The sequence below is a fragment of the Martes martes genome (assembly GCF_963455335.1).
Source record: "Martes martes genome assembly, chromosome: 6".
Classification (NCBI taxonomy): domain Eukaryota; kingdom Metazoa; phylum Chordata; class Mammalia; order Carnivora; family Mustelidae; genus Martes; species Martes martes.
In genome coordinates, this window is record NC_137893.1 from 103,863,218 (window position 1) to 103,886,295 (window position 23,078).

A 23,078-nucleotide genomic window follows, 5' to 3' on the forward strand; every position below is an offset into this window, starting at 1 on the left:
TTGGATTGATTTTGAGGGAAAATATGTGATTTTATATTCAGTAGAACACTTTCATACACATCACCGTACAGGCAACAGGCCTTTTAACGTATTTTTACTTCCTTACAAACAATTACAGCAGCAGATGGGGCACTTTGTAAGGTATTCAGGAGTTTAATCCCTGTATTTTTGTGTCTGGACTTGCAGAGAGAGGTCTGCAAGTCTTTATCCATAAACGTGACTCCAAAACTATTCAGATTCTTTTCTTAGGAGGCAATGCCTAAACATGAAGGAAAACTTTTGGATTCAATCCGTTTCATTTTCACCTGGAGAGTTGAATCTGGAAAATCAGCATTATTTCAAAGCAGAACACTTTAAAAACAATTCTGATTGTTTTCATATTTAAAATAAATGTGAACTCAATGGATATTTGTTGAATTAAATGTACTTTTTTGGGAACTGTAATTGAGACAAGAAAAATGGAAGAAATGACTAATAGGAAGATTAAAGCCAAACCACCAATCATTCCATAAAGGTATTAGCATCTCTGGGTTTTCAAAAGAATTTATATTTCCTATCTTCTTTCCTTAATCTTCCCTTTGTTTCCTTCCTTTTCCTTTTTTTTTCCCCCCTCATGCTCATTGAGTATCACTATGTTAGGCATTGCACACTGAGAAAAAAGAAATATGATCCTCACCTTCATAGGCTTTTTAGAGTGGTGGATAAAGTAAGCAGGTAGAAATCAAACAAGAAAAAAAAAAAAAACAGACAAATGTCATTGGCAATTAGTGTTATGAAGGAAATAATGGAGTCCTCCAAGAGAAAAAAAAAATGGGTTGATGAAAGGAGGCAATTTTGATTGGATTATCAGGGGAAATGTATCTGAAGAAGTGATATTAAAGTAAAACCTGGGGGCACCTGGGTGGCTCAGTGGGCTAAAGCCTCTGCCTTCAGTTCAGGTCATGGTCCCAGGGTCCTGGGATCGAGCCCCACATCGGGCTCTCTGCTCAGCAGGGAGCCTGCTTCCCTCTCTCTCTTTCTCTGCCTGCCTCTCTGCCTACTTGTGATCTCTGTCTGTCAAATAAATGAATAAAATCTTAACAAAAAAAAAAAAAAAGTAAAACCTGAAAGATAAGGAGTTATCCTAAAACCTCAAAAATAAGGAGTTATCCAGGGGAGGAATGGAGTTAGAACCCTTTAGGCAGAGAACATAGTTCAGGCTAAGACCATGCAGTGGTGAAAGTTTAGTATATACTTACATAAATGAAGGCATACTAGGAGTTCTCTGCAATGTTACATGGAGAGGCAGACAAGAACCAGATAAAAACAGAACCCTAAATTTTAGCTGGTCATTTTGACTTAAAGATATTTTACAGAATCCCTTATAACTAGTGGGCCATGGGATTCATTTCTGGCCAAAGTTATGCAAACTGGTGTGTCATGTGCACTTTTTTCTCCTTTCTTTAAAGAGAGGAAATACATCCTTCTGCCCTCTTTCCTCCATACTGCTGGTTGTGATGGCTGGAGCTCTTGCAGTCATCATGGATCATGAGTTTGAGAATCACACCAAACGGTGAGCAGGAAGGACTCTGGTTCTCCAACAGCTTCAAAGAACCAACATGCCAACTCTGGATTACTTAACTCTATGTTTCTTTTATTTTAGGAAGGAAACAACAAACTTTTAAAAGCAATGGTTACTTTGGAGGTTTCTATTATTGCAGCCAATACCTAATACAGGATGCTGATGTAATAGATCAAATGAGAGGCAGCATAGAGAGACAGTGGCTATGGAGAGAAAAAGACACATTAAAGCTCTATTTTAGAGGGAGAGACCAAAGGACTTAACAATAGATTGGACATGACATGACAGGGTGAGGGAAATAGAAATGTCAAAAATTAATCCAAGATAAGTGGCTTCAACAACCATTTGGTAGAAGGTGTCATCATTACTGAAGGCAAAGATTTGAGGAAAAATAAAGACTTCACTTTGGATGCATCTCAGAAATACTAAATTCCTCTATCATATTTGTTTTAAATCTGTGCTAAATCTATCAAGCAATGGATATATACCTTCAGAAATGACTGTAATTGCTAAATTCATTATAAAATTCATAGTTAATTAGAATTTCATCAGATCTATAACCATATAGTGGATTTAGGAATTCTCACTGAACCTGAGTTGTTTCTTTTTTTCTTTTCCCCTTTATGTTACTCATAGGTAGATTAAGTTGCTAGATTAAGTGCAAACATGCCATTTTCTTGTAGTTGTTACATATTCTAGAGGAAAAGAGCACCCAAACAGGACCTCTATTTAAACCATTAGCTTCTCTCTTTTTCTCTAAGGGGAATACTAATGTTTTTGAAGGCTAGTGATTTACAATGTTATCTAATTCAAACTTCAGTTGTAGGGCTTGTCATCATCATTTTCAAGATGGGTAACTTAGAGAAGTTAAAAAATGTCACCAGGGTTACAAGCTAGAAAAAAGCAGAACAAGAATTTGAAGCTAATCTGCCACATCCCAAGGTCTGTGTTCTTACTGTTAAAAATTGCTTCCTTCTTGTATGTTCATCCTATAAATAAAGCCAAACAAATTCCAAGATACTGTCTTAATGCCAATTAATTATAATGATGAGACTTACTTTTGCAAATATATTTACATATTTGTCCACACATATTTATTTATATAGACTCTGAAATTTTTCCAATAAAGAACAATATATAAAGAGTTCAACAAGAATAGAACTTTTCATGAGAAACCCTATATCTCTTGGTCGCCTCTGGCATTGATTAAATTGAAGTTAAAAAAATTATAATTTAGTTTCATCTTCAGACAGTCCATTATCATAGCATAATGCCTTTTAAATGAGTTGAAAGAAAAGCCCATAGGCGGTAAAAAGTAGTAAAATCAAGAATGATAGTCTAGTGCGTGATATTTAAATGAGAAGTAAGAGGAGTAAATAAAAGGGCACTGCCAATTCTAGCCAGGAGAAATTACAATGTATCCACTGGGGAAAAGACTGGAATATATTTTTATGGAAAAAATAATAACAGCGATATGAATAGTTCTTTCCTCTAGATTCCTTCTTTTTATACTACCCTGCTTTTCTTTAGTATAACAATTATTCAGTGTCCTGGAGTTCAGTGATTTTACTATCTACATAGTATAAACCATCATGCAAATTGCTTGTACTAAATACTAGAATAAAATGTAAGGAGGTTATATAAAAACAAACTATATCATGCCTGCAGTCATCATGAACTCATTATATGAAAGGATACGCATTAAGTGATAATAGATACAGAAGAGAAATTAGTGATTTCTTACCTCAAGGAGTTCACCTCCCTGTGAAAGCATTATACATACACAAGTGTGTAAATGTGTGTGTGTGTGTGTGTGCATATAACCATATTTAAGTAAAGGCTCTCATTATGTGTATGCTAAATTTCTAAGTCAATAAGACAAGCTTCACTGCTCATGAACTTACATTACTGCTAATGGTTTGTGAGAGGAATAAACATAATTTAATACACAGATACACAAATAAATGTATCTTTATAAGTGATCTTCAGTTTTCACTCAGTTGGCATATTTGAACATTGGATATTGACTATCCAATCAGTTTTAACTTTAAATGAAGACTTTCCGGCTGACTGCTGAACAATTAGAACAACACTTTACTCCTCCTCTTCATTCAGTACTTTTCCTTCTCAGTGATGTTTCCTAACTTATCTTGGGCTCCCATCAGGCCACCCTCCTCCTAGTCTATCCTCTCTGTTAAATCAGGAAACTATATACACTTTCAGTGACAGAAAGACACTTTTCATCTGCAGTCCTCTGTGCTGTGTCCAAATCACTTCATGAGTTCCTGTCTTGGCTCCCTCTGGTGTTAAATAAGGCAGGTCAATGGCTTCCCCATCTGGGGGTTGCCACATTTCCAAAGGTTAGCATCCCCAGCCCTCTCCCAAGTTTAACCCTTGGTTTGTCCAGTCTTGCCCCCAAACTTTCAGGTAGAGATTTTCTTTTGGTATATTTGAAGTTACAGTACTGTTTGATGAAATTTTACATTAAAAAATATAGTCCTCATTATATCTTTTTCTTAATATAGACTTTTCTCCAACTTTTCCACTTTTTCTACTAATTTATCTTATTAATACCCTTTTTTTTTTTCCAACAGCAAATATTTGTTTCTTAGTTCTAGAGGCTGGAAGTCGAAGATGATGGTGCCGACAGATCTGATACCTGATGAATCAGGTACTTTTTTCTTAAAAAAGTATATCTTACAGGAACTCATTACGATCAAAACAGAAATTACAATACTTTTTCAAGTAAATAGAGCCACTGCTATTTTTAGTGTATTTTAATGTTTTGGGAAAAGAAAGAAATTTTAAAAGACTTCTGTAAAAATGAAATTAGTGTACATGAGCATTTCTTTTAAGTATGATGGCAGTTTAAGGTCAACATGTTTTAAACATTTTTTGTAATCGTCTGACATTTGAATATATTTTCCTTCTAGTGCCAAGAAATGTCTAATTGTAAATATAGAAATAAAAATTCAAAAAACTCATTTCAAAAACTCAATAAAAAGCAACTTTTAATTTAAAACTAAATTTGTTTCACATATACAGTTTTAAAGTTAAAATTTTAATACAGTAGACTGATAGTAATATTTCTTTTTTTTTAAAGACTTTATTTATTTATTGACAGACAGAGATCACAATTAGGCAGAGAGGCAGGCAGAGAGAGAGGAGGAAGCAGGCTCCCCGCTGAGCAGAGAGCCCAATGCGGGGCTCGATCCCAGGATCCTGAGATCATGACCTGAGTTGAAGGCAGAGGCTTAACCCACTGAGCCACCCAGGCACCCCTGATAGTAATATTTCTTTATGCATTAATAAAGAACACAAAAAGCAGATATTCTGGAAGGCTTCTGTGTATAAACTAATTATTTTTACTCCATGAAGGCAAATGAAAGCTTTCTTAAAGCAGAACATGCTAGTCTCACTCTGGATATCCATTTAAATAAGCAAATGTCAAATTACAAGTCAGATAAGAATTATCTTTTTTTAAAAGAAAAGTTTCTATATTATTGACAAACAAATTCTACTTTTTCTAGTTAAAAAAATATAGGTTTAGAATAATTATATGGGAAAATATATTTTACTAAATGTGGCATAAGAAAATTTTACAGTCTGAATAGATTATGATCAGGTAAGACAATGAAATGATTGAAAGAATTACCTCTTGAAATCTCCAATCTGAGAGTGTCAATATAGTCGAGTTCAATTCAAACTTATTGGTGTAGACTTATTCTTAGTCTATACCATATGTTTTAGAGTAAGAAAGTAGTTATTGACATCATTTTAAGAGGCTAATATAAGTGAACCAAAACTTTATTTTTTTTAACATTCCAATTCCAATTATAGATAAAAATGTAAAAATCATAAGCTAAATATAAGCAAATATGCTCACCAGTATATTAAAATAGTTTTTAGTCATAGGTGAGATTAGTTCTCAGGAATGCAAGGTAATTTAATAAAAGAGAATAGAAATCTATGTTTAAGAGAAGATTTGAAGACTAACTCAGCCCCTTACTGGACATTTAATTCTGTCAAGTTGGTGAACTTGACATGACTCCCTTTCTTTATTCATAATATAGGGCTAGTGTTATGTATCTCAAACAAGTGTTGTGAAGATTTAGATTGATTAATGCTGTAAAACACTTAAGATAGTGTCTGGAAAATTGCAAGAGTTCATTCTTTTGCTCAGGCCCGTGGTGCCGTCAGGATGGGCAAGTGTCGCAGTCTCTGTACTGTCAGGAAGCTCCGCAGCCACCAATGAGATCAGAACGTGATCAGAATGTGATAAACAGTACAAGAAAGCCCATGTGGGCACAGCCCTGAAGGCCAACCCTTTTGGAGGCACTTCCCAGGCAAAAGGAATTGTGCTGGAAAGAGTAGGGGTTGAAGCCAAGCAGCCAAATTCTGCCATCAGGAAGTGTGTCAGGGTTCAGCTGATGAAGAATGGCAAAAAAATCACAGCCTTTGTACCCAATGATCGTTGTTTGATTTTTATTGAGGAAAATGATGAGGTTCTGGTTGCTGGATTTGGTCACAAAGGTCATGCTGTCGGTGACATTCCTGGAGTTTGCTTTAAGGTTGTCAAAAGTAGCCAATGTCTCTCTTTTGGCCTTATACAAAGGCAAGAAGGAAAGACCAAGATCATAAATTTTGATAGCAAAAACGTGATAGTAATAAATATTCATAAGCCAGAGTAAAAAAAAAAAAAAGAAAATTGCAAGAGTTCAATATTTGCTAGCTAGTAGGAGGAGGAGGAAGAGGAGGAGGAGGAGGAGGAGGAGGAGTAATATTAGTAGTAATTATTAATATATTTATCAGAAAAAGTATTAATAATTCAACACAATATATAATTTTCTAACAAACATAAGGATAAGCTGAAAAGACATTCCATAAAATTCAATACCTATTACTGAAAACTTAAAAAACAATAGGAAGATGATTAATAAACATAAGCTGAGAGAGAATATAGAGCTTAAACTAATGATTTGCAAAATATAATTAGTATAGTACTATACTCATTCTTATTGATTCCAATACCCTCATTCATCTACATCCTCTGCTCATAGGGCACTACATTTTTTAAAAAATTATTTATTTATTTATTTATTTATTTGACAGACAGAGATCACAATTAGGCAGAGAGGCAGGCAGAGAGAGAGGAAGGGAAGCAGGCTCCCCGCTGAGCAGAGAGTCTGATGCAGGGCTTGATCCCAGGACCATGGGATCACAACCTGAGCTGAAGGCAGAGGCTTTAACCCACTGAGCCACCCAGGTGCCCCAGGGCACTACATTTTAAATACCTATGTATAGAAAGAAGAATGGAGGATTTTGAGGGAGAATTGAGAAATCAGGCACATCAATTCTACCCACATTCCTTTGACCCACAGAACTCAGTCACCTGGTCCCCCCTAGTAATAGGCAGAATGACAAATGCAGTGTAACAAAGAGAAAAATAAGATAATATTGGTGAGCCCATATGAGTGTCTCTGCCACACATCTACTAATGCAAATGTTGAGATATTTTCAATATCTTAGTAATATAAACAGGGTAAGTTATGTCATTTTTCTTGTATATGAACACATCTCTAAGATATTTTTTTATAAGCAGAACATAGATATTTAATATATTGAAAGGTATTTCCAAATTAGCCTCCATTCTTTTTTTTTTCTAAGTAAAGATTTTTGTAAGAGAAGTTTTAGGTTCATAGCAAAATTAAGATGACAGTATAGAGATTTCCCATATGCCCCTTGATCCCACACATACATGGCCTGTCCCATTAGCATCAACCCACCAAACTGGTACATTAATTACAATGGATGAACACACATTGACACATCATTATCACCCAAAGCACATAGTTTACATTATGGGTTCAGTCTTGGTGTTGCATATTCCATGGGTTTAGACAAATGTTTAAGGGCATGTATCCATCATTATGCTATCATACAGAGTGTGTTCACAGCCCTAAAATCCTGTGTACTCTACTTATTCATCTCCTCCACCTACTTCTTAGCAACCACTGATCTTTTTACTGTCTCCACAGTTTTGCCTTCTCCAGAATGCCATATAGTTAGAATAATATATTGTGAAGCCTTTTCAGATTGGCTTCTTTCACTTAATAATATGCATTTAAGTTTCCTTCATGTCTTTTCATAGCTTGATAGCTCATTTCTTTTTAGTGATGAATAATATTTCATCATGTAGATGTACCACAGTTTATTTATCCATTCATCTACTGAAAGACATCTTGGTTGCTTGTAAGTTTCAGCAATTATGAACAAAGCTGTGTTCAGGTTTTTGTATGGATGTGTTTTCAACCCCTGTGGGTAAATACCAAGGAACATGATTGTTGGATCATATGTAAGAGTGTGTTTAGTTAGTTTAGTTTAGTTAGTTAGTTTAGTTTTCTCAGAAACCACTAAACCGTCTTCCAAAGTAGCTGTACCATTTTGAATTCTCACCAGCATTTGGTGTTGTCAGTGTTCTAGATTTGTGTCCTCATTTTGTTCTGGTAAGTGCCCTCTATTCCTTTTTTACTGATTTATGCTCCCATCAGTAATGTTATCAAGTCCCCATTTCTTCATATTTTCATAAAGATAGTGTACTATCAGACTTTTGGATTTTTTGTTAATTTGATCATAGATGAAACACATTATCAGTGTTGTTTAAATTTGCATTTATTTTATTATGAAAGAGATTGAGCATTTCATATCTTATGAAACATTTTTATTTCCTTCTTTATGAACTCTGCTCAGTTATTGGTGATGATAAGATACTCAACATCACTAATCATCAGGACAACGTAAATGAAAACCACAATGAGCTATCACTTCATACTTATTAGAATGGCTATTATCACACAAACAAGAAATAACAAGCATGGGTGAGGATGTGGAGAAAAGAGAACCCTCATGCAGTGATGATGATGGGAATGTAAATTTGTACTGCTGCAATGGAAAACAATTTGAACTTCCCTTCAAAATTAAAAGTGGAACTACCATATGATCCAGCAATCCTACCTCTAGGTATTTTTCCAAAGGCAATAACATCTCTACATTGAAGAGATATCGGATTCCCATATCTACTGTATTACATTAGCCATCCTGGATGCTAGACACTGTTCTCTTTAGTACTTCCAGATATTTCTTTCCTCAGGTCCTGGGTATCCTCACACCCATGAGCTAATCAATTTGTTTTTATTGAACACTTGAGAGAGACCCTCTGTAGGGAACGCTCTGGAGTTCTTTTTGTGTACAGCTGTCTCCTCTTTGGTACTCTGTCCTGTGAACACAAGTTGCCTTAACCTCTCGGCACTGTCACCTATACATCCAGCAGGGTGCTCTCCCTGTACCTTAGCTTGGAATCTCTCTCTCAGCAGTCAAAGCGATGGAGTAAGCATAGAGCTCTCCTTTTTTGTTTTCAATTTCTTGGAGATCATTGTCCATTATTACCTGATGTCTACTATTTTTTATTTTTTCAAGTGAACAAATCTAGTCCCTGTTTCTCTATCTTGGTGCAATGCAAAATTCTACAATTACAATTTTAAAATAGAAGCCAGATCATACTCATTTCAGTCTGGATCCCAAACAGAAGTGCATGGCAAACAAATTAGTAAAATTTAAAGAATGCTTATATTCAGAGGGGTTATTCGTGGAGATTTGGTTGCACACTGAGAAGCCACAATAAACAGTATAACCATCCTAGGATAATAGCAGCAGAGCTGTTACTAACCCTGGTCCCTTTGGGCCTAGGACATAAAGTGTTTACTAGAACTCAGAAGGAGATCAAGTTAAGAAGCCTTCCTTGAAAAAATGCGTGACCTGGGGCACCTGGGTGACTTAGTCATTAAGCGCCTGCTTTCGGCTCAGGTCATGATCCCAGAATCCTGGGATCGAGTCCCTTGCTTGGTGGGAAGCTTGCTTTTCCCTCTCCCACTCCCCCTGCTTATGTTCTCTCTCTCGCTGTCTCTCTCTGTCAAGTGAATAAATAGAATCTTTAGAAAAAAGAAAATGTGAGACCTAAGGTAAAACTGAAGGGAGGAACCAGAGAAATATACTAACATCACTCTCTTCTATTGTCCTTTCTTTTTCCCATGGACTTAATATAAATTAGAAGCCAAAGGCAAGAAAGAGTGTAGAATAGCTTGCATAGGTCAGCTTCTCAAAGCAGAGCAAGGTGTATTTGCAAAGGAAATGGAAAATACCTAGCACAAGATACTTTTTTTGCATGCTTTTATGCATGCAGTTTTGTAAACCCTGGTAATCATGTTTGATTCTTTCATGTCCCCCACCTCCCCATCCCAACTGGCCACAGATTCTGTAGATTCTCCTTTTCAATCAGTTACATATTTATTGCTTCCTCTCCAACTTACTACAGTCACTACTGTTTTAATGAATGTTATCACTATGTTCCAATGCACTTTGCCATACCTCTTAAATACTTTCTTGGCCTCCCAGTTTTAGTCCCCCTTTTTAGTCCATCTATTCTTTAGAAATAATGGGATTGATTTTCTTTCTTTTTAATTCAGGCCTGATCACATCATTTCACAACTTTATATTTTCACATGGTTCAAACATTTCAGTGGGGATTTCAAGATGACCCATTTTCTGGATTCTACTATTGTCACCATCTTAAGCAAGAGGAAGACATAATAAAATACAAAATGTAAAGCTGATTGTTTTTCATAAATTTCTCTTGAAAACTCCTATTCTCCTAATCCTTCAAATGTCATCAATCTCTCATAGTTATTACTAGGTTACCTTTTTCCCACAGTGCTGAACTAGCTTCTTATCTCAACCAATTGATGCCTCTTTAGCACTCATTAAACTAAGAATTACTTCTATTAATCTTTATATTATTTCTCTTAATAAAAGACTGATTTTTATGTAAGACATACCTTGTACCAACTTCAGATGCAAATTAGTTTCTCATTCTTAAAGTATTCAGGATCAATATTTAATTCACTTTATTGCTTAGTGAACTATCAATTAATTCAGTTTCTGATCCAATTTCTATTTTATGTGCTCAATGAAACAGTTTATATAGTATCTTAACATTTTAAAATCTTGGTTGCAGAGAATATATTTGAGCCATTTTTAAAATTTCAAATAAATACACAGAAATATTGTTCAAATGACACTTCATTTATCTAAATCAGTCTACAACCATAGAAATTGTTTGCTGCGTTTAGAAGGGAACATATAACTTGGTGAACAATAATGATAAAATTTGATGTGCACTTACAAGGCCTAGCTCCTAGCTCCTAGCTTTTCATTATAGTTCCTTCTTCACTAAAATTTAATTCTTTACAACATTACTTTTCTTTATATTACATTCCCTCAAAAGTTTAATCATTTCTGTAATGTCTGAGTCTTCATCTGATTCTACCACTTACTAGCTTGTGGCCTTGGACATGTTTCTCTTGGGATCTGTTTCCTCATCTGTGAAATGTGAATAATAACTTCTACTTTAGGGCAATTTTTGAGGAATAACTGAGTTAATGCATTAAAATGCTTAGAACAATGTCTGGAATATAGGAACAATCTATAAATGTTATGATTATCATGAAATCAGGTATAAATGCTTATTCTGTCTCCTCCTCTATAAGGTCAACAGTAAACCTGATTTGGACTATTGCTCCCCATCAATTTACATCTCATCAAAGACTTCACTCTCTCAATTATCTTATTTTTCCTGCACCTTCCATTTCTCCCTTGTCACTTGCTCTTTCTTACCAGCATTTAGATATCTTCAAATATTTACTTGACTGTAAACATGCCACTCAAACATGTTCCATGAGGATAAGTTCTTTTGTTCATTTTCTTTTTTATCACAATATCTCAGCGTCTAATATATAGTAGGTACTCAATAAATATTAATTGAATTAAGGAATGAAAAAATCATAAATTAATCATTTGAGGGCCTGAATGCTTTAGCTATTGACCTATTTCCTGCCAATGCTTCACAGACCAACATTTACATCTATTTTCATTTCCCACTCATTTCTCATTCCTCAGCAAACTGATCTCTACTTCCTCCATTTCACTTAAGTGGTTGTTATCAATTAAGTTAAAACATATTTTGCATCAAGGGCGCCTGGCTGGCTCAGTCAGTAGAATATGTGACTCTTGATCTCAAGGTAGTAGGGAGTTTGAGTCCCATATTGGGCATGTAGAGATTACTTTAAAAAAAAATTAAATAAATAAATTATATATATATATATATATATATATATATATATATATATGGTTGTATTTAACTTATGCCCTGGAAACAATACATAACCAATTCAAATTCAATATAAAGCAAGTTCATCCCTCTTAGGAAGTTATGTTTTTAAAAATGATAAAGCTTTCACTGTAAGACAGACATAAAAAATATTTAAATAACGTATTACAGAGATTCAGAGAAAAAGGATCTGATACTTAGACACTGTAAGTAGGATGATAATGTGATAAGAACAGAACAATGGAAAAAGAAGAGATCAAGACAAGATTTTTGCATTTACTGGAAACAAATGTAGCTAATAGCATCAGTGAGTCTGGCAATAGGCAATAGATAGTATGCCTTGCTCCATAACTAGTGTGGGGGGAATCCTTCCCCCCATCCTTGGAAGGAATGGAGTAAATGAGCAAGAGACCTCAGAAAAAATGGGTAACACTTCCATTTATAGCTATGGTGGGTTAGATGGCATTGAAACCCTCCATGCTAAAGTAATATTCAAGCTACATATTTTACAAATGTACAACAACAATTTCAGGGAGTTATCCAGTAACCAATGAAAAGTTCTGATCCTAAAAGCAAGGAAAAACACAAGTTCAACAGATTTCTTTGTAAGGATTTTTTGCACACTACAGCTAAGGAAAACAGAACCCAATTAAACAGTAAGTTTCTCTGGAGGGAAAAAACAGAGATTGTGGCTCAGGGATGCCAAGAAAGTTGGGGGTAGGAATCAGAGGCCCCAGAATGTTAACCCTAAAAATCTCTGTAAAATTTTTTCAGAGCTTTTGCTTTTAGATGGCATTTAATTTGTGGGTACATGGTTGGATCTCTGGAAAATCTAGGAGAGAATAGCTACCAAGGACTAGAGAGCAGAGAAGAAATTCTTAGTCTGCACAATAGTGAAGAGATACAGACGGGATTTTTGGTCCTTCTGGAACAGAGACACCTTATAAACACCTTAGGCTCTCAGTAGAAACTGAAGAAAGGCTATATCATACAAATAAGGACTATGCCATAAAAGTAGGGATTGTGCTCTGAGAGTATGGGCAAACCAGAACTGTCCTCTCTAATAAAGCTTTAGAGCAATCGTTGATCAAATTAGTGTGATTCAATGGTATTGTAAGTAGACCCCAGAACAAAACTCAATACTATTTAGAGGATATTAAAATAACCCAACAACTCTTCAAAGTATTTTCTAAAATATCCAGCATATAATAAAAATAACTAGGTATATAAGGAAGCAGGAAAACACTATTCAATTATGAAGAGATAAAATACACCCAAAGACAATCCAGATACTGGATTTAGCAAACAACATTTTCAAAGTAAATATGTGTGTTATAATTAGACAAAATAAAGGAACAATTAAAGAAAATATGGATCAAATATATGAGGGGGGAAATTTCATCAGAGTTGAATGATGAAAAGAAAATAGAAATTCTAGAACTAAAATACAACGTCAGAACTAAAAAAATCATACAGTGGGATAAACTGTAGACTTTATAGAGCAGAAGACAAGATTAATGAACATGAAGATAGAGCAACAGAAAAACACCAAAAGAAAAAAAGAAAAAAAATGAAGTATAAGAAACATATGGGACATGGTCATAAAAGACACAAAACAAAATATAAAAGACACACAGGGCGGGGAGGAGTCAAGATGGTGGAGAAGTAGCAGGCTGAGATGACATCGGGTAGCTGGAGATCAGCTAGATAGCTTATCTAACCATTGTGAACACCTACAAATCCAACGGGAAATCGAAGAGAAGAAGAGCAACAATTCCAGAAACAGAAAATCGATCACTTTCTGAAAGGTAGGACCTGCAGAGAAGTGAATCGAAAGCAACGGGAAGACAGACCGCGGGAGGAGGGGCCGGCTCCTGGCAAGCGGCGGAGCAACAGAGCACAAAATCAGGACTTTTAAAAGTCTGCACCACTGAGGGACATCGCTCCAGAGGCTAAACCGGGGGGAAACCCAGGCGGGGTCAGTGTAACCCCAGGTCCCGCAGGGTCACAGAAGGACCGGGGGTGTATGAGTGCCACAGAGCTCTCAGGTATTAGAGCAGGGAAGCCGGCTACAGCAACAAAGCTGAGGAGTGAGCTCTCAGCCCGGGGTTACCTTGTGCCAGTCCCAGGCTGGGTGGGCTCGGAGTGCGGCCAGAGGCCACAGAGACAGAAGCACCCGGGTGCTTTTCTCCAGGTTCCAGCAATTGACTGCTTTCCTATAGGCGTGACCACAGGCCAGGGAGGGGGGGCGGTTGGGTGCTTTTCTCTGAGGGCGCACTGAAGAGCAGGACCCCAAGTTCTTGGCTCCTCTGGGCCAGAGATTGGGACGCTACCATCTTCATTCCCATCCTCCGGAACTCTACGGAAAGCGCTCAGGGAAGAAAAGCTCCAGAAAGCGAACCCAAGCAGATTACTTAGCCCGGCCCCTGGCAAGGGTGGTGCAATTCCACCTGCAGCAAAGACACTTGAGAATCACTACAACAGGCCCCTCCCCCAGAAGATCATCAGGAAACGCAGCCAAGACCAACTTCACTCACCAAGAACAGTGGAATTCTATAGGAGGAGAAAGCAAATCTTATCTGGACAAAATGACAAGGCAGAAAAACTCACCACAGAAAAAAGAACAAGAGGCAGTACCAAAGGCTGGAGACCTAATCAATACGGACATGGGTAATATGACAGATCTAGGGTTCAGAATGATGATTCTCAAGGTTCTAGCCGGGCTCGAAAAAGACATAGAAGATATTAGAGAAACCCTCTCCGGAGAGATAAAAGCCCTTTCTGGAGAAATAAAAGGACTAAAATCTAACCAAGTGGAAATCAAAAAAGCTATTAATGAGGTGCAATCAAAAATGGAAGCTCTCACTGCTAGGATAAATGAAGCAGAAGAAAGAATTAGTGACATAGAAGACCAAATGACAGAGAGTAAAGAAGCTGAGCAAAAGAGAGACAAACAAATACTGGACCACGAGGAGAGAATTCGAGAGATAAGCGACACCATAAGACGACACAACATTAGAATAATTGGGATTCCAGAAGAAGAAGAAAGAGAGAGGGGAGCAGAAGGTATATTGGAGACAATTATTGGAGAGAATTTCCCTATTATAGCAAAGGGAACAAACACCAAAATCCGGGAGATGCTGAGAACGCCCCTCAAAATCAGTAAAAATAGGTCCACACCTCGTCACCTGATGGTAAAATTTACAAGTCTTAGCGACAAAGAGAAAATCCTGAAAGCAGCCCAGGAAAAGAAGTCTGTAACATACAAGGGTAAAAACATTAGATTGGTAACGGACCTATCCACAGAGACCTGGCAGGCCAGAAAGAACTGGCATGATATATTCAGAGCACTAAACGAGAAAAACATGCAGCCAAGAATACTATATCCGGCTAAGCTATCATTGAAAATAGAAGGAGAGATAAAGAGCTTCCAGGACAAACAAAAGCTGAAAGAATTTGCAAACACCAAACCAGCTCTACAGGAAATATTGAAAGGGGTCCTCTAAACAAAGAGAGACCCTAAAAGTAGTAGATCAGAAAGGAACAGAGACAATATACAGTAACAGTCACCTTACAGGCAATACAATGGCACTAAATTCATATCTCTCAATAGTTACCCTGAATGTTAATGGGCTAAATGCCCCAATCAAAAGACACAGGGTATCAGAATGGATAAAAAAACAAAACCCATCAATAGGCTGCCTACAAGAAACTCATTTTAGACCCGAAGACACCTCCAGATTTAAAGTGAGAGGGTGGAAAACAATGTACCATGCTAATGGACATCAGAAGAAAGCTGGGGTGGCAATCCTTATATCAGATCAATTAGATTTTAAGCCAAAGACTATAATAAGAGATGAGGAAGGACACTATATCATACTCAAAGGGTCTGTCCAACAAGAAGACCTAACAATCTTAAATATCTATGCCCTGAACATGGGAGCAGCCAACTATATAAACCAATTAATAACAAAATCAAAGATATACATCGACAGTAATACAATAATAGCAGGGGACTTTAACACTCCCCTCACTGAAATGGACAGATCATCTAAGCAAAAGATCAACAAGGAAATAAAGGCCTTAAATGACACACTGGACCAGATGGACATCACAGATATATTCAGAACATTCCATCCCAAAGCAACAGAATATACATTCTTCTCTAGTGCACATGGACCATTCTCCAGAATAGATCACATCCTGGGTCATAAATCAGGTCTCAACCGATACCAAAAGATTGAGATCATTCCCTGCATATTCACAGACAACAATGCTCTGAAGCGAGAACTCAATCACAAGAGGAAATTTGGAAAGAATGCAAATACATGGAGACTAAACAGCATCCTTCTAAAAAATGAATGGGTCAACCAGGAAATTAAAGAAGAATTGAAAAAATTCATGGAAACAAATGATAATGAAAACACAATTGTTCAAAATCTGTGGGACACAACAAAGGCAGTCCTGAGAGGAAAATATATAGCGCTACAAGCCTTTCTCAAGAAACAAGAAAGGTCTCAAATACATAACCTAACCCTACCTGTAAAGGAGCTGGAGAGAGAACAACAAAGAAAGCCTAAACTCAGCAGGAGAAGAGAAATCATAAAGATCAGAGCAGAAATCAATGAAATAGAAACTAAAAAAACAATAGAACAAATCAACGAAACTAGGAGCTGGCTCTTTGAAAGAATTAACAAGATTGACAAACCCCTGGCCAGACTTATCAAAAAGAAAAGAGAAAGGACGCAAATAAATAAAATCATGAATGAAAGAGGAGAGATCACAACCAACACCAAAGAAATACAAACAATTAAAAGAACATACTACGAGCAACTCTATGCCAACAAATTCGACAACCTGGAAGAAATGGATACATTTCTAGAGACATATAAATTACCACAACTGAACCAGGAAGAAATAGAAAACCTGAACAGACCCATAATCATTAAGGAGATTGAAACGGTCATCAAAAATCTCCAAACAAACAAAAGTCCAGGACCAGATGGCTTCCCAGGGGAATTCTACCAAACATTTAAAGAAGAATTAATTCCTATTCTCCTGAAACTGTTCCAAAAAATAGAAATGGAAGGAAAACTTCCAAACTCATTCTATGAGGCCAGCATCACCTTGATCCCAAAACCAGACAAGGATCCCACCAAAAAAGAGAATTTCAGACCCATATCCTTGATGAACACAGATGCGAAAATTCTCACCAAAATACTGGCTGATAGGATCCAACAGTACATTAAAAGGATTATTCACCACCACCAAGTGGAATTTATTCCAGGGCTGCAAGGTTGGTTCAACATCTGCAAATCCATCAATGTGATACAATACATTAATAAAAGAAAGAGTAAGAACCATATGATACTCTCAATAGATGCTGAAAAGCATTTGACAAAGTGCAGCATCCCTTCCTCATTAAAATTCTTCAAAGTGTAGGGATAGAAGGCACATACCTCAATATTATCAAAGCCATCTATGAAAAACCCACTGCAAATATCATTCTCAATGGAGAAAAACTGAAAGCTTTTCTGCTAAGGTCAGGAGCATGGCAAGGATGTCCGTTATCACCACTGCTGTTCAACATAGTACTAGAAGTCCTAGCCTCAGCAATCAGACAACAAAAAGAAATTAAAGGCATCCAAATTGACAAAGAAGAAGTCAAACTATCACTCTTTGCAGATGATATGATACTATATGTGGAAAACCCAAAAGGCTCCACTCCAAAACTGCTAGAACTTGTACAGGAATTCAGTAAAGTGTCAGGATATAAAATCAATGCACAGAAATCAATCGCATTTCTTTACACTAACAAGACAGAAGAAAGAGAAATTGAGGAGTCAGTCCCATTTTCAATCGCACCCAAAACCATAAGATACCTAGGAATAAATCTAACCAAAGAGGCAAAGAATCTATACTCAGAAAACTATAAAGTAGTCATGAAAGAAATTGAGGAAGACACAAAGAAATGGAAAAATATTCCATGCTCATGGATTGGAAGAACAAATATTGTGAAAATGTCTATTCTACCTAAAGCAATCTACACATTTAATGCAATCCCTATCAAAATCCCATCCATTTTTTTTAAAGAAATAGAACAAATAATCCTAAAATTTATATGGAACCAGAAAAGACCTCGAATAGCCAAAGGAATATTGAAAAAGAAAGCCAAAGTCGGTGGCATCACAATTCCAGACTTCAAGCTCTATTACAAAGCTGTCATCATCAAGACAGTATGGTACTGGCACAAAAACAGACATATAGACCAATGGAACAGAATAGAGAGCCCAGAAATAGACCCTCAACTCTATGGTCAACTAATCTTCGACAAAGCAGGAAGGAATATCCAATGGAAAAAAGACAGCCTCTTCAACAAATGGTGCTGGGAAAATTGGACAGCCACATGCAGAAAAATGAAATTGGACTATTTCCTTACACCACACATGAAAATAGACTCAAAATGGATGAAGGACCTCAATGTGAGAAAGAATCTATCAAAATCCTTGAGGAGAATGCAGGCAGCAACCTCTTTGACCTCAACCACAGTACCTTCTTCCTAGGAACATCGCCAAAGGCAACAGAAGCAAGGGCAAAAAGGAACTATTGGGATTTCATCAAGATCAAAAGCTTTTGCACAGCAAAGGAAACAGTTAACAAAACCAAAAGACAACTGACAGAATGGGAGAAGATATTTGCAAAAGACATATCAGATAAAGGGCTAGTATCCAAAATCTATAAAGAGCTTATCAAACTCAACACCCAAAGAACAAATAATCCAATCAAGAAATGGGCAGAGGACATGAACAGACATCTCTGCAAAGAAGACATCCAGATGGCCAACAGACACATGAAAAAATGCTCCACATCACTCGGCATCATGGAAATACAAATCAAAACCACAATGAGATACCATCTCACACCAGTCAGAATGGCTAAAATTAACAAGTCAAGAAATGACAGATGCTGGCGAGGATGCGGAGAGAGGGGAACCCTCCTACACTGCTGGTGGGAATGCAAGCTGGTGCAACCACTCTGGAAAACAGTGTGGAGGTTCCTCAAAAAACTGAAAATAGAGCTACCCTATGACCCAGCGATTGCACTACTGGGTATATATCCTAAAGATACAAACGTGGTGCTCCGAAGGGGCGCGTGCACCCGAATGTTTATAGCAGTAATGTCCACAAGAGCTAAACTATGGAAAGAACCTAGATGTCCATCAACAGATGAATGGATAAAGAAGAAGTGGTATATATACACAATGGAATACTATGCAGCCATCAAAAGAAATGAAATCTTGCCATTTGCGACGACATGGATGGAACTAGAGGGTATTATGCTTAGTGAAATAAGTCAATCGGAGAAAGACAACTATTATATGATCTCTTTGATATGAGGAAGTGGAGATGCAATGTGGGGGGGTTGGGGGGAGGTAGGAAAAGAAAAAATGAAAGAAGATGGGATTGGGAGGGAGACAAACCATAAAAAACTCAATCTCAAAAAACAGACTGAGGGTTGCTGAGGGGAGGGAGACGGGAAAGGGTGGTGGGGAAATGGACATTGGGGAGGGTATGTGCTATGATGAGTGCTGTGAAATGTGTAAACCTGGCGATTCACAGACCTGTACCCCTGGGGATAAAAATACATTATATGTTTATTAAAATAAAATTAAAAAAGAAAGAAAGAAAGAAAGAAAGAAAGAAAGAAAGAAAGAAAGAAAGAAAGAAAGAAAAAGAAAGAAAGAAAAAAAGAGGCAGAGGGAGAGAGAGACTTTTAAACAGGTTCCATGCCAAGTTCAGAGCCCCATGCAGGGCCTGATATCTTTGCCATGAGATCATGACGTGAGCTGAAATCAAGAATAGAGCACTTTGGGACACCTGGGTGGCTCAGTGGGTTAAAGCCTCTGCCTTCAGCTCAGGTCATGATCCCAGGGTTGTGGCGATTGAGCCCCACATTTGGCTCTCTGCTCAGGGGGAAGCCTGCTTCCCCCTCTCTCTGTCTGCCTCTCTGCCTACTTGTGATCTCTCTCTGTCAAATAAATAAATAAAATCTTAAAAAAAAAAAAAAAAGATTAGGGCACTTAACTGACTGAGCCATCCAAGTGCCTTGGGATGAAAGCCATATCTGAAGAAATAATTACAAAAATGTCCAACTCTACAGGAAGAAAAGTATCAACTCACAGATCCAAGCATTCCACACATCTATATGAGGTTAAAAAACACACATCCACATACCCCCTTAGGCACATCATGTTCACATTGCTGAAAATGTGAACACACAGCTAGATGAAAAATACTCATTACTCCAAATAAGCAACAAAAGAAATTATGGATGTTAAAAGTCATGAGATGACATCTTCAAAGTGGTAGGGGAAGAAAAAAAATAATTTGAATCCAGAATTTTATGATTTAGCAAAAATAGCATAAATGAAGGTGAATTTCAGACATTTTTAGATGAAAACAGATAAGAAGCAAACAAAACGTATAAACATTGTATCACTAGCAGACCTAAAGATTGTGATGATTGTAGAGAATTATAGGTACAATAGGAAGTCAATAAAAACATAACAGACAGCTTTTATTTTACTTTTGTTTTTAAAAACTTTTTAACTTGAGTATCGGTGTCATGCCATTATACAGCACTATTACAATATCATTGACTATATTTTCTATGCTGCACTTTTTATTCCCATGACCTATTTATTCCATAACTAGAGGCAACAGACAGCTTTTAATTAAATAATTCTCATCATATGAACGCAAGAATAAGTGTCATAACTGGGTTCTATTTGTAGGCAAAATAATTTGGCAAAACTAGATGATAAATACTTTAAAAGAAATTCTAGGAGAATATGATTATCTAGATAGACAGTTTCCTTAGTTATGACATAAAATAATAGAAAATTGCTATTTAAATAATGAACTTTTCTTGGAGACTAAAAAGTCTTCAGAGCCCCATGAAGAATAACATGAAATAGAAGGTAGGCAAACGAGACCAAGAGAAGTTTTTTGTTTATTTCCTCTTTCTATTAGGTGTCTGGATGTGTTTTCTATTTAACAATAATAAAATATTTGAAAATAATTTTTCTGTATTTGGAAGAAATAGCAAAATATGGGACCTGATAAATAAGTTTCTTAATATAACAAAGTTTATAAATATGCTCTTACTCTTTTTCTTTTTTTCAATGTCTTTAAAGGTAGTAAGATTATATAAGGTAATCATTAAAACTATGCATGGATTTTGAAACACATATAAACCATTTGTATAAAAGGAATAACATAAAATGGTTGAGAAGAATTAGAATTATAGAAGTAATAAGTTTCTTAATATAACAAAGTTTATAAATATGCTCTTACTCTTTTTCTTTTTTTCAATGTCTTTAAAGGTAGTAAGATTATATAAGGTAATCATTAAAACTATGCATGGATTTTGAAACACATATAAACCATTTGTATAAAAGGAATAACATAAAATGGTTGAGAAGAATTAGAATTATAGAAGTAAAGTTCCTATATCTTTCTACACCCAAGTATGAGTCTGAAGAACATCTGATACGTTGACATGTATCTTGTGAGCCCTAGAGCAACCACTAAGAAAAATAATTCAAAAATATAATGAAAAAGCCACAAAAGGAATTAAAATATTCCACTAAAAATTACCCACTTAATACAAAAGAAGGCAAAACAGGAGGCTCAGAGGAACAAAACTCATAAGATGCATAACATGTCACATGTTTTGTGACATGTTTTGTGTTATATAAATGTAACACAAAATGACAGATGTAAATCCAAACATATCTATAATAACATTAAAAATGAATAGATTTTTCTGATCAAAGGCAGAGAGTATCAGATTAGCAACTACATGCTTTCTACAATATGCTTCATGTTCAAAGAAAAAGTTTAAAATTAAAAGGATAGAAAAGGATATACCAGCAAATCAGACTTGGAGAGATAGCCCTAAAAAACTGCAGGATTATTAGATATTTCTGGAGGAGTTTTGGAAAAGTGCTGGGGATCTGACCCCATGTGGATATGGAGAGAGCAAGACAATGATGTCAGGTGGTCAAGGATAAATATCTAGAATGAAGTTTCCTTTTTTTTTTTTTTAAGATTTTATTTATTTATTTGAGAGAGAGAGAGAGGATGAGCAGGGGGAAGCGGCAGAGGGACAAGCAGACTCCCCGTGGAGCAGGGAGCTGGACATGGGGCTCATTTCCAGGACCCTGAGATCATGACCTGAGCCGAAGTCACACTCTTAGCCAACTGAGCCACCCAGGCACCCCTAGAATAAGGATTCCAATAAGGACTACCAGTGTACATTGTGTAAGTGCATCGAGGCCAACCAGTGGCGGGGTTATGTAATGAATGGATTGTGGAACCTCAGTTATAAATTTAGAACTGTCAAAATTCTGGTACTTGGGTTGAGAAGGAAACAGGGCAAGCACATTTATAACGTAAAGGCAAGTATTGGGCCCTGCAAAAACTGGGAGATAGTTTCTCCTATTTGTTCCTCAAGGCAGGGGATCCTATATATCTTTGTCTCATGAGGGCTTAGTTCAGTGGTTATCATATGGCACATACCAACAGATATGACTGAAGGATTGAAAAAAGTAATAAAAGTCAAAGAATGAGTCACAAGCAATAAGATTTAGGCCCAAAGTCAGAGTAGGATTAATATAGGGCAGACTTAAGACTGATTTACTGAGCACTTTTTAATTTGTGTACTTAAAAAGAGAATGGTATAAAGCAGTGCTATACCTGATTAGAGCCATGATAAAGAACAGGACAAGGACTGAGAGCCTGGAAGTTCATTTCAAACATAAATGACCTTTTATAAATGATATAGTATAAGGATCTTATTTGTTTGATGGTGCAGAGAAGTGCTCAATGGTACCTTCTCATTAGTGCTCATTATATGCATGGTGAGTGTTATTTAGGAAAATGATATAACCACATAATATAGAAAAATAGTTTTATGAAAGGAAAGTACATACAAATATTAGATGTTAAGTTGAAAGAGAGAAAGACTTTAGAATTAGAAAATGAACAAGGTCCACTTTCAGGTGGAAATTATCATCATTAAAAAAGAAGATACCTTTTTAGGGGTGCCTGGGTGACTCTGTTGGTTAAAAGTCTACTTTTGGCTCAGGTTATGATCCCAAGGTCCTGGGGTCGAGCCCTGAGTCGGCCTCCTTCTCTCTCCCTGCTCGTGCCTTCTCTGTCTCTCTCTCTCAAATAAATAAAATCTTTTTTTAAAAGAGATAATTTTTAATTCTAGAAAAGTTATATTTTG

The 23,078-nt window shown here is 36.4% G+C and overlaps 1 pseudogene across 1 annotated transcript; it reads left to right on the top strand.

Annotated features, from left to right (window-relative positions):
* The first annotated feature begins 5,762 nt into the window (after positions 1 to 5,762).
* Positions 5,763 to 6,202, top strand: LOC308344646 (small ribosomal subunit protein uS12-like; annotated as a pseudogene). The gene has a single exon. The product of its transcript is annotated as a small ribosomal subunit protein uS12-like (transcript).
* Positions 6,203 to 23,078: the final 16,876 nt, after the last annotated feature.